General features: G+C 51.7%; 1 long non-coding RNA gene across 1 annotated transcript; it reads right to left on the bottom strand.

Annotated features, from left to right (window-relative positions):
• Nucleotides 1–527: 527 nt before the first annotated feature.
• On the bottom strand, nt 528–9,046 carry LOC131274853 (uncharacterized). Its single transcript, XR_009182179.1, has 5 exons — nt 8,917–9,046; nt 2,709–2,783; nt 1,232–1,353; nt 950–1,049; nt 528–628 (listed from the first exon to the last, which is right to left on the bottom strand). It is a non-coding gene; the product is annotated as an uncharacterized lncRNA (long non-coding RNA).
• Nucleotides 9,047–9,361: the final 315 nt, after the last annotated feature.

The following is a 9,361-nucleotide window of genomic DNA, read 5'->3' as shown; positions in this document are numbered from 1 at the left end:
ATAGCTTCACACCCAGCTCACCATGATGCTTTTGTACTGCTGGCCATTGTCCTCCAGGCTAACATGGACAATGCAATAGTCAATCACATGCCACTTATAGGGTGGCCATGGGTTGTGGCACCTGGGGATGAAACATCTGGCCCAGAGTTTGATGGTGGAGAAGGAGGAGGACATTCCTCTAGATGTTGATGTGATAACAGAGGAGTTCTGTGTTGATGCAGAGGTTGACTGCCCCAACTGTGGGTGACAGCAAGATCAGCAGAAGGTCTGGTGCCTTGGGGCACCCTAGGGTGGCTCTAGAATCTCTAGGAGTGTCTAGAAATTCTGTAGGAGTCAACAATTCTTGACCTATTTGTGGACCCAGAGAAGGCCAAGCAGGCACAGGAGAAGAAGGGTCAGGGCAAGGGCTGACATGGGATGAGATGGGCACTCACCATCATTTCATGGCCATCTTGGGGACTCTGGGACATGGTCCAGGTGGATTTTCACCTTAGAGCTTGACAAGCTGGCCTCATGTGTGTCAGGTGAGTTAACTGCATTCCTGCTGCAGAAGTCAGGGCCACACTGGAGCTGGACACTGAAGTAGGGGGTGCTGCTACCACTGGACTCAGTGTCAGGGGCCTGGCAGCTGGATGGATAGGTCGGCTTACCTTGGGGTCCTCCCCTGGAATGCAAGCAAACTTCTCCCCTGCTACCACCCTGCTAAGTGGTCATTCCATTCATAGTAGACAGGGACTCTGACTCCCTTAGAGATCATGCAGCATCACCCCATTTCACAGAAGAGGAAACAGGCATAGGGATGGGACAACTCACCCAACTCACAGGCTTGGTTCGGAGTGGAGCTGGGATCCCTGGGCTAAATTGTCAGGCCCCCCAAGACCATACTTAGCCTAAGCTTCCATGAGCCCTGAACCAGCCCACCTTTGCCCATCCTTGATGGGGAACTCACTCTTCATTCCAAAGGCTTGATGCCTTCCAGGTGGTGTTTGTCCTTAAAGTTCTTACTGGCCAAGTGGGATGGGGGCTCCAGCTTACAAAACAGGTGGTAGCTGCAGGGCAGAGTGGCAGCTGTAGAGTCTCAGGAGCCACACCTCAGGTTTCCTTCCCACTGTCTGCACAGCAGCTGGCATTTGGGTACCCCAGCTTTCCTCAGGCAACAGATCCTATGATGACCCAGGAACCTCAATGGTGATCCCACAGCTACCGTGACCTGATGCTGTGTTGGCCTCACCTATATTTCTTGCTGAGCTGCTTCATGTCTCCAAACCAGGCCCCAAATTGCTCATTGGTCATAAGAGAGTCATAGCAGCAGCCTGCCTGGAGCTGCTGGAGCTCAGTGATCATCTGGTATTCCTGGAGCCAGAGGAAAGGAATAGTCACTGCCGAGGCCTGGGTGTGCTTGCAAGGTGGGAAGGGGGGCAGTGGCTGTTTTGCTCCTGTGGGTCCCTAACATCTCCACTCCCTTCCAGTCTCTACCTGCCCTCAGAGCTGAGTTCATACAGCTGATCCCCCATGAAGGTGTCTTTCATCCAAGTATATCCCCCACCGTTCAGAAGAAGGCTTTGGCCCTGTCTTTTCTCCTTAAAATCTCCCCATCAAACTAAGAGGAAGCTGCATGTTGCCTGGGGGTGTCCTTCCCAGGAAGGTCTGTTTTCCATCCTACACCCCATTCCAACACCACCTCAGCAGTGATGGCCACAGCTGCTTATCTTCCTCCTTTTGTCAAAATTGACCGTCCTCCCCTGGAAGGGAGAGTTTACATCCATCATGAAGGGCCCCCATCCATTGCCATACCCATAGCCCTTGAGCCCATGTCACACTGCATTAATGCAGGGTTCAACATAAACAGGGCATCCCAGACTAGGGATGGAACCAGGCAGGCAATGGGCACCAGGTGTGGAGACCAAGAGTGGAGACAGAGAGAACTTCTAGCCCCAGCCTCTGATGACAATGAAGAGATGGGCCCTTGGACAAGCCTCCTTTATTCATTTTCAAAACGTTCATGGCACTCCAGCTTCCAGGAGGTTGTGTGGTTTCAGGAGACCCTGTATGCCCACTGGTGAGAGTTCAGGGCTCAGGGAGTGGCCTCTTCTCCCAAGCCTCTGGGTCTCTTTCCCACCCTGCCCCTGCCCCCAGACTCACTTACTTCTAGATACTCCTGCATTGCATGGCCCACCACCAAAAACTGAGTGAGAAATGTCCTCAGGCATGGGACAATGCCCCAGATAACACCCTGTGGCACTGGGTAGGAATGAGCACAGACTCTGAGTGGGCTGGGTGGGGATGAGCACAGACTCTGAGATGTGCCCCAGACCATGCCCTGAAAACTTCTCAATCTCAGACTCCTAGGACCACACAGCCTTCCCTGGTCAGTGTCAGACACTTAACTCTCACTCCCTATGTTCCCCTTCCAGACTCCAAGGACCACAAACTCCTTTGCAGTCACCTTCCAGCACTGGGTTTTCTAAAGTCACCAAGTTTAATTCCTCCCTTATCCAATCCACTCTGTGTCAGCTCTTCCAGATTCTTACCCTGACTGGCTGCAACTAGTCCCCCAGGATTCCCACAGCTCATGGGCCTAAAGTTTCCAGGGACATTGAAGGGAGGCTTTTCCAGGTGTAGGGGCCAAGAGGGATGGGCTAGAGGAAGGCCCCATGTTAACTTTGGGGCCACTCCTCCCTGACGCTCCCGGCCTCAGGCACACTCACCTTCTTCAGCTGCTGCACCTTCTTCTGGGCTCTTGTGGGTTTCAACTCCAAGGTTGCGAACTTGCAGATCTCCTCCTGCCAGGGTTGAGGACTAGGTCAGTGGGGCCCTCCATCCCTCAAATATTGTCCCTGTGGTCTTGGACACTTGGATCAAGTGGGAAGTTGGAAATCTGCTGCCATCATATGCCTGATGTCCCCTGCATGATCTTGTACAAGCAGACTGGCCTCCCTGAACCTGTTTATCTCCGTTGAAAGGACAGAGACCTAAACCCCCTCATTGGGAGTCCAGAGGCCTTAGTGTTGCATGCTAGCACCAAGGGTGCTCTGGCCATTATGCTTTACCCCTCAGAGTCATGAGAATGCTCAACCATGTTCCTTTTCTGCCTTGAGCCTTGTCATCTCACTGTGAGGGTGGCAACACTAGATGGTCATGCCTCCTTTCCACATGAGGACACAGAGCCCCAAGAGGATATCAACTTGGACTGATTCACTCAGGTGCTTCAGAGGACACCATCTGTTCCCTTCAGACAGTGGTCACATCTGAGCTGACCTCACCCCACTACAGACCACCAGTAACTGGTGTCTGGTTTTCTTGGCCTCTGAGTGTAGTTTGGGGCCTTGTGTCATCCCAACCATGGAGCTTGAGGATGGGATTTCTCTGGATGCTCAGGTAAGCAGCTCCTGCCAGCCCCAGCCAAGAGGAGTGGAGACCCCAAATTCTGCCTGAAGCCATACCAAGGGCATCCCCTCTCCAGGGGTCCACTTAGAATATTCTGTGTGCAGACAAGTCCCAGCATGCACTCAGGAATGTGTCTCCAAGGTGCCAGGTCTGATTATCCAGGTAAGGTGGGAGCTGCCAGGAGCACTGGGCATTGAAATTTTGCTTCCACTTTAATGTAGAAGCTTCCGGTTATGGTCAGGAAGGACAGCCATGGTTTCCTGTCTTCCATATATTTCTCGTAGCTCTCTGGCACACATATCATTAGTAACAAGGCAGTTATGAGGCCCTCCCACTCAGATGGAGACTTCTCATCCTGCCAGTTCATCATCTCCTCCTGGAACATCCCAGCCACTTCCACTGAACCCAAGAACTACAAGCCTACTGCCCTACATGACCCTTCACCTGCCCATGAATCAAGCATATCCCTCTACATCTTCAACCAGAAAGGCCAGACGGATGTTTTCAAAGAAACTTTCAGTGAAAAACTAACATCCCCACCACCTGAGCCCTGACCCTCCAGCCTCCTCTTTACCTTGGTGATCAACTCCCAACTCTGTGAGAAAATGGCAGACAACATCTGAAAGAGGTGGAAGCTGTCCCTGGGGGAAGGCAAGAAGGAAGGAGAAGGGTGGGAGTGGGTAGGAGTGTATAAAGGTTAATCCATTTTAATTTAGCCACCTGGGACTTGGGCTGCCTGGGTGGGTGGTACTGAAACTGGGAGCTCTGAGTGCTACAGGACATCATGGGACTTTGGAGCTGAGTAGCTGGTTCTGATGTGTAGATTTCAATGGACAGAGAGTGGTGCTGAGAAGTAAACACTTAACATGCTCCCATTTGGTTCAACTCTAACTGACAGTGACGGGAACCAGTGCTGAGGTAGAACATTTGATCTCATCAACCTAAAGCTGCATGCCACCTGGTCCTTGCCCAGGAGCCACTGCCTCCTAGGCTCCCCGAAGGGCAATGTCCAGCCCCCACAAGGTCCCTGGTCCAACTTGGTGTCCCAGGAGTACCCTGCCCATCTGGAAACTTCCTCCCATGTCTTAAGACAGTGAATTGAATGGCTTTCAAGAGGAGAGAAGATGGCATAGAATGAGAAGTTTTTGAGGATTTGGCACTCCTGGGAAGGGAGAAAGAATGAGCAGTGAGATGTGGTCTGAGTGCCCCCCTGCTCCAGCTTCAGCCCCTCAGCTGACATCTCTCCTCTAGGATGAGACAAACACACAGGGAGATCCTGAGGGCATGCTGTGAACCCAGAGAGGGACAACCACACTCAACCTGAGACAGTAGCCTCAGTGATAGGTGAAGATAGTGTAAGGCTGTGCTATAGGCCAGAGAGGACCTGCAGGACTGAGAGCCAATAAGATCACAGAAGGGCTCCAGGACTCCAGAGAGGGCCCCTTGAGCATACCCTGGCCACCTTGATCCAGTAATCCACCACCCTGGACCTGTCCAGGGCCACCATACTCTGGTCCCCAAGGCAGGCTGTGATGACACAGTTGGTTACACTGGTTGAACTGGGTGATGATGTCACAGATGGGGGTTTATATATACTCCTTGTCCTATTTGTTGTGCTGGGACCACGTGGTGCCCAGTGATAGGGCACCACCTTCTTGAACAGCTCCTGGGAAGAGGAGATGTCAGCAGGTCCCACATCCATGCAGCTCAGATAATGCAGGCCCTAAAGGCCAAGGTCAGGGTCCAGTGGTGAGGACAAGGGGTGTTTTCTGTCCCTGAGGGGCCCTAACACTCAAGTGACCCAGAGCACAAGCCTATTGGGGAAGAGAAAGCTGCACTTTCAAGTCCCTCTCATGAACTTCAGCATGGGAGGTGCCTCATGCCTCCACAGGCTCAGATGGTACCATGGTCCCTCCTGATAATGCCCCCTGGGCCTGCTAGCAGTCAGGTACTGGGTCCCTGGGTGGGCAGAGGTTTTGGGTGACTGTCAAAGGATCCAGTGCACATCAGGGTCTTATTAGTGTCAATGTTATGGAGACCCCAGAACAGAGCGGGCCACCCGTGGAGCTGATTGCACCTCAGTGAGCTCCCTTCAACCCTCAATGGCCAAGCCTCCTCAGGCTTTCTATTTCTTTGCTCTCATGTGATCTTCACAGTTGGTGTGTATGGCAGGTATGTTTAGTGTTCTATAGCTCCTCTCTAGAGAGGGGAAGTGCAGTTTTAAGGATTAATAAACTTGCTCAGGTTACAATGCTGGGAGTGTAGCCAGGCTTTGGAACAAGATCCTAAGATTCTGGATCAGAGGATGCTAAGGCTGGGGTGGCAGATCCTGGAAGGAAGATCTGCCCAGATTCACCCTGCTGATCACAACTATTCATCACATCCATCCATGTCAACTGCTCTGCCACTAGCTGAGGAGAGAAAGCCAGGAGGTTAGCCTTCTCCTCACTCAGCTGGTGGTCTGAGGTCTCAGGCCAAGGGCAGGAAGGTTCTTATGTTGTAACCTGCCCTGCTGCTGACTTTAGTTCTGGCAGTGGCTCTGGTGATGCTGCCAGACAATCGTTCCCCTCAAGAGCTGGTGCTACTGAAGGTGAGTAAACAGGCTGTAGTTCCAGAATGCATACTGACATAGACTGCAGGTGGCACTGGAGGTGGTGGTGGGACTGCCTCCAGCTCAGGAATTTGTGATGCAGATGGTGATGTGACCTCCTCCAGTCTGGCAGCATGTGGCTCTACTTTCAGAGTGGCTATTTGTGCTACCTCCATAGGGAGCAGTGGAGGTGGCATCAAAGCTTCTTCAAGCACTAAAGCTGGTGCTTCTGATGCTGAAGGAGCAGGCTCTACCTCCAGGTCGCAAGGTAGGTGGAACTGGGCTTGCCTCTTGCACTGCATCTGGTGCATTGTTGGAGACCCAGGCTCTGGAACATGTGCTGATTGTGATGTAGCTGCCTCTACCTCCTGAGAAGGTGCTCCAGTTGATGACATATATGATGGTCTTGTTTCAGGACAGACATGGATCCTAACATTTTGGGTGGCTGTTGTGGTGGTGTTAGAGCCACCTTCAACTCAGGAGTAGGTGCTACAACAAGTAATACATCAGGAACTACTTCCAGAGCAAGCGCTGGTGCAAACTCAGTAGCTGGCAGTAGAGGTGGCAATGGAGCCAAATCAACCTCTGGAACCACCCCTGTGTTTGCTGCAGGTGGTGGAATTGGTGACACAGGTTGCACTGGAGGCATTTGCAGCTCTGGAGCTGACAAAGGAACTGGAGAAGAGGTAGGTCCCACACTATGAATTGCTCTAAGTGTCTTTCAAATACAGAGAAGATCTCACAATCTCAAGGGCAATATCCAGCCGGAAAAGGTGTTCCCAGACTGCAGTCTCCCAGGTGACTTGTCTAAGGCTCCTCCTTGCTCCTGGCCCAAGGGCAATCTCTGGTAGGTCCTGTCTATGTGGTCCAGTCCTGGCCCCCACCCTACAAGCTCTTGTGCTACCACCCTGAGCACAGGGTGTCTGCCTCAAAGGGTTCAGGATGACTCCTCTCTGAAAGAGAACTATGGCCTGGTGCTCCAGGGCAGAGCCAGGTAAATGCACCTGGCCATGGGCCACCAGCAGCTTGAGGCAGGGAGAGTCTGCAGGTTGTAGGAAATCTTCAGAGTACTGGTTCAACCAGGTGCTCAGGAGGGAGGAGAGGAAGCTGAGGGCAGGTGGGTGGGCAGTAGAGGCAGAAAATGGCCTTTCTTCCACACTGCCCACAGGGACCCTCCCACTGGAACATAAAGCCCATAAGGACAGGGAAGAGTTTTGACTCGTTTGTTATTAGCCTGGCACTAACACACAGTAGAAGTGTCATCAATATGTGAGTAATGAGCATCTCAAGCAATATTAAGACAGCAACAACCCCCTCCCCCCAGCAGGTGCTTAACTGGTAGTCCATGATGGGTAAGATCTTCAGAGAAAGACAACCTAAGACAGGCAGTCACCTTGCTATAAAATAAAAGGGGAGCATGTTGGAGTATTAGCCAGCATAAAACATGCTGGGATACTTGAAATGACTGCTTTAATCAGAAATGTTTGCAGTTGGCTTGGGAATATATGGCTCAGAAAGAAGTCAGTGAAAGGAGGTGGTGATTTCTTGTTCCTCATTGTGTAGGTACATGTTAAGATCAATGTGCGTAGTGTTTGCCAAGTTTTTAATTATAGTGTTGCTAGGTCCTATTTGCTAAATAGAGCATTGTTTGGAATTGTACAAATACTATGACTTTGTACAATAAACTTGTCAGTGGTCTTTAATCTGATCCCTGAAAAAAAAAAAAAAAAATATGTGAGTAATGAGAGGACAGGGTCTGTCCTTCTGTCCTGGGCCCTCCTGGCCCCCACCCAGTAACTTCTGGCCTGAGGGGCTGCCTCATCTTCTGCCATGTGTCACGTGTCTCCTCTTCCCACTGACACTGCCCTCCTTAATGATAGGGGCACAGCTGGCCCTGCCATCCGTGCAAGAGGCAGACAGGACTGAGGTCCAAGGCAGATTTGGAGCAGGCTCCTAACCACCTCCTATCATGGATTTGCATGAAATGATGTTTTGGGGTCTTGGTGCTGTGGTAGGAAAGGATTCTCTCAGAGACTGACAATGAGCTCCCAGGGTCCTCTGCAGCCAGTACCTCAGGACCCCACCCACAGCTTCCTTTGACTCCTTTCCAACTGGAGGGGGAAGCCTCTAGACTCAGCCCTCCAGGGGGATCATAGAATGAGTGGGGCCCAGTGTTCTGCCCAGCCCTTCCCTGCCACCGACCACCCAACTCCCCACACTGGTCTCAGGTGAGGAAAGCCCCTCCCCCTCTCCCAAAGTGCACTCACTTTTTCATTTCAAGGCATATGTCCTGCCTGCCACTGACATGGCGTTTACGTCCATATCTAGGGGAGACCGTGAGTGTGTCTCAGCTAACTTACTAAGTACAACCCCTGCTTAAGATGACTCGTGTTACTGCCTGCAGTTCCAACTCTAATAGAACCCAGAAGAGCAGGAAAATCTGTCCACTTTGTTCACTCCATGGAGCTACATGCTTCAGAAAGTGTCTGCAACTAATAGACACTCTTTGGTGAAGCAATGAGTCCTAAGCAGCACCGTCTCAGACCTAAGGTGAGTCTGGACCCTCTGTTGGCCTACAAAGATCCCTACTTTGACCACACCAAGGTTGGAGGCACTGAAAAGGTCTCAAACCTCCTTTAGAAATGAGAAAACTGGGATAAGTAAAGGGGAGAGACTGAGAGCTTCTTCATTGGGAAGAGGAAAGTCCTGCCTAGGAACAGCACTGCCGCTCCAGCCACCCTGTCCACTGAGTCAGGCTCTGGGAAGCACTTTCCATGGATTCTCCCAGTTAGACCTTATAATCAACCTTGAAGTGTTTTTCTTTAACCACTCCCCGTCCCAAGGAGGAACACGAGGCCAGTGGGTGAAATGACATTTCTGAGACACAAGCAAGTTGGGGGCAGGGCAGTCAAGTGGTCAGGGATGGGGCTGGCTCTTACCTGTGGAACAACCAGTCTAGGACCTGCTCAGTGGTGGTGAAGACCCAGTATGTTACAAAGATGCTGATATACATGAGGTTGCCCTCCTGGAAGGCGGGCACCAGGTGATCCACCAGCTTCTCCCAATTGAGTGCCTTGACCATCCGCAGCATGTGGCTCTCCTCCCCATGAGGATTGAGTTGTTCTTCCTTTAGGGTGGGACAGAAGAGGCACAAGTGGTCGGAGGCAGAATTGTAGACCCCCAGGTGATGCTGGGGCTGTGGGCAGACCTGCTACACCTAAACCCTCAGTGACTTGAGGCCAAGGGGGAATGTGTGTGCCTCTGGCAAAGAAAGGTCCTCAGCCTTAAAATTGAATTTGATGTGAGGAAATAATTGAAAGATGAGATTCTAGACTCAGCAAGGGGCAGAAAGCTGGAGTGGCCCTGGGGAAAGAAAGGCCCCTG

This window comes from Dasypus novemcinctus, chromosome 21 (genome assembly GCF_030445035.2).
Source record: "Dasypus novemcinctus isolate mDasNov1 chromosome 21, mDasNov1.1.hap2, whole genome shotgun sequence".
In the NCBI taxonomy this organism is placed as follows: domain Eukaryota; kingdom Metazoa; phylum Chordata; class Mammalia; order Cingulata; family Dasypodidae; genus Dasypus; species Dasypus novemcinctus.
Note: the sequence above shows the minus strand (reverse complement) of the source record. Positions and strands in the feature narration are given on the sequence as shown.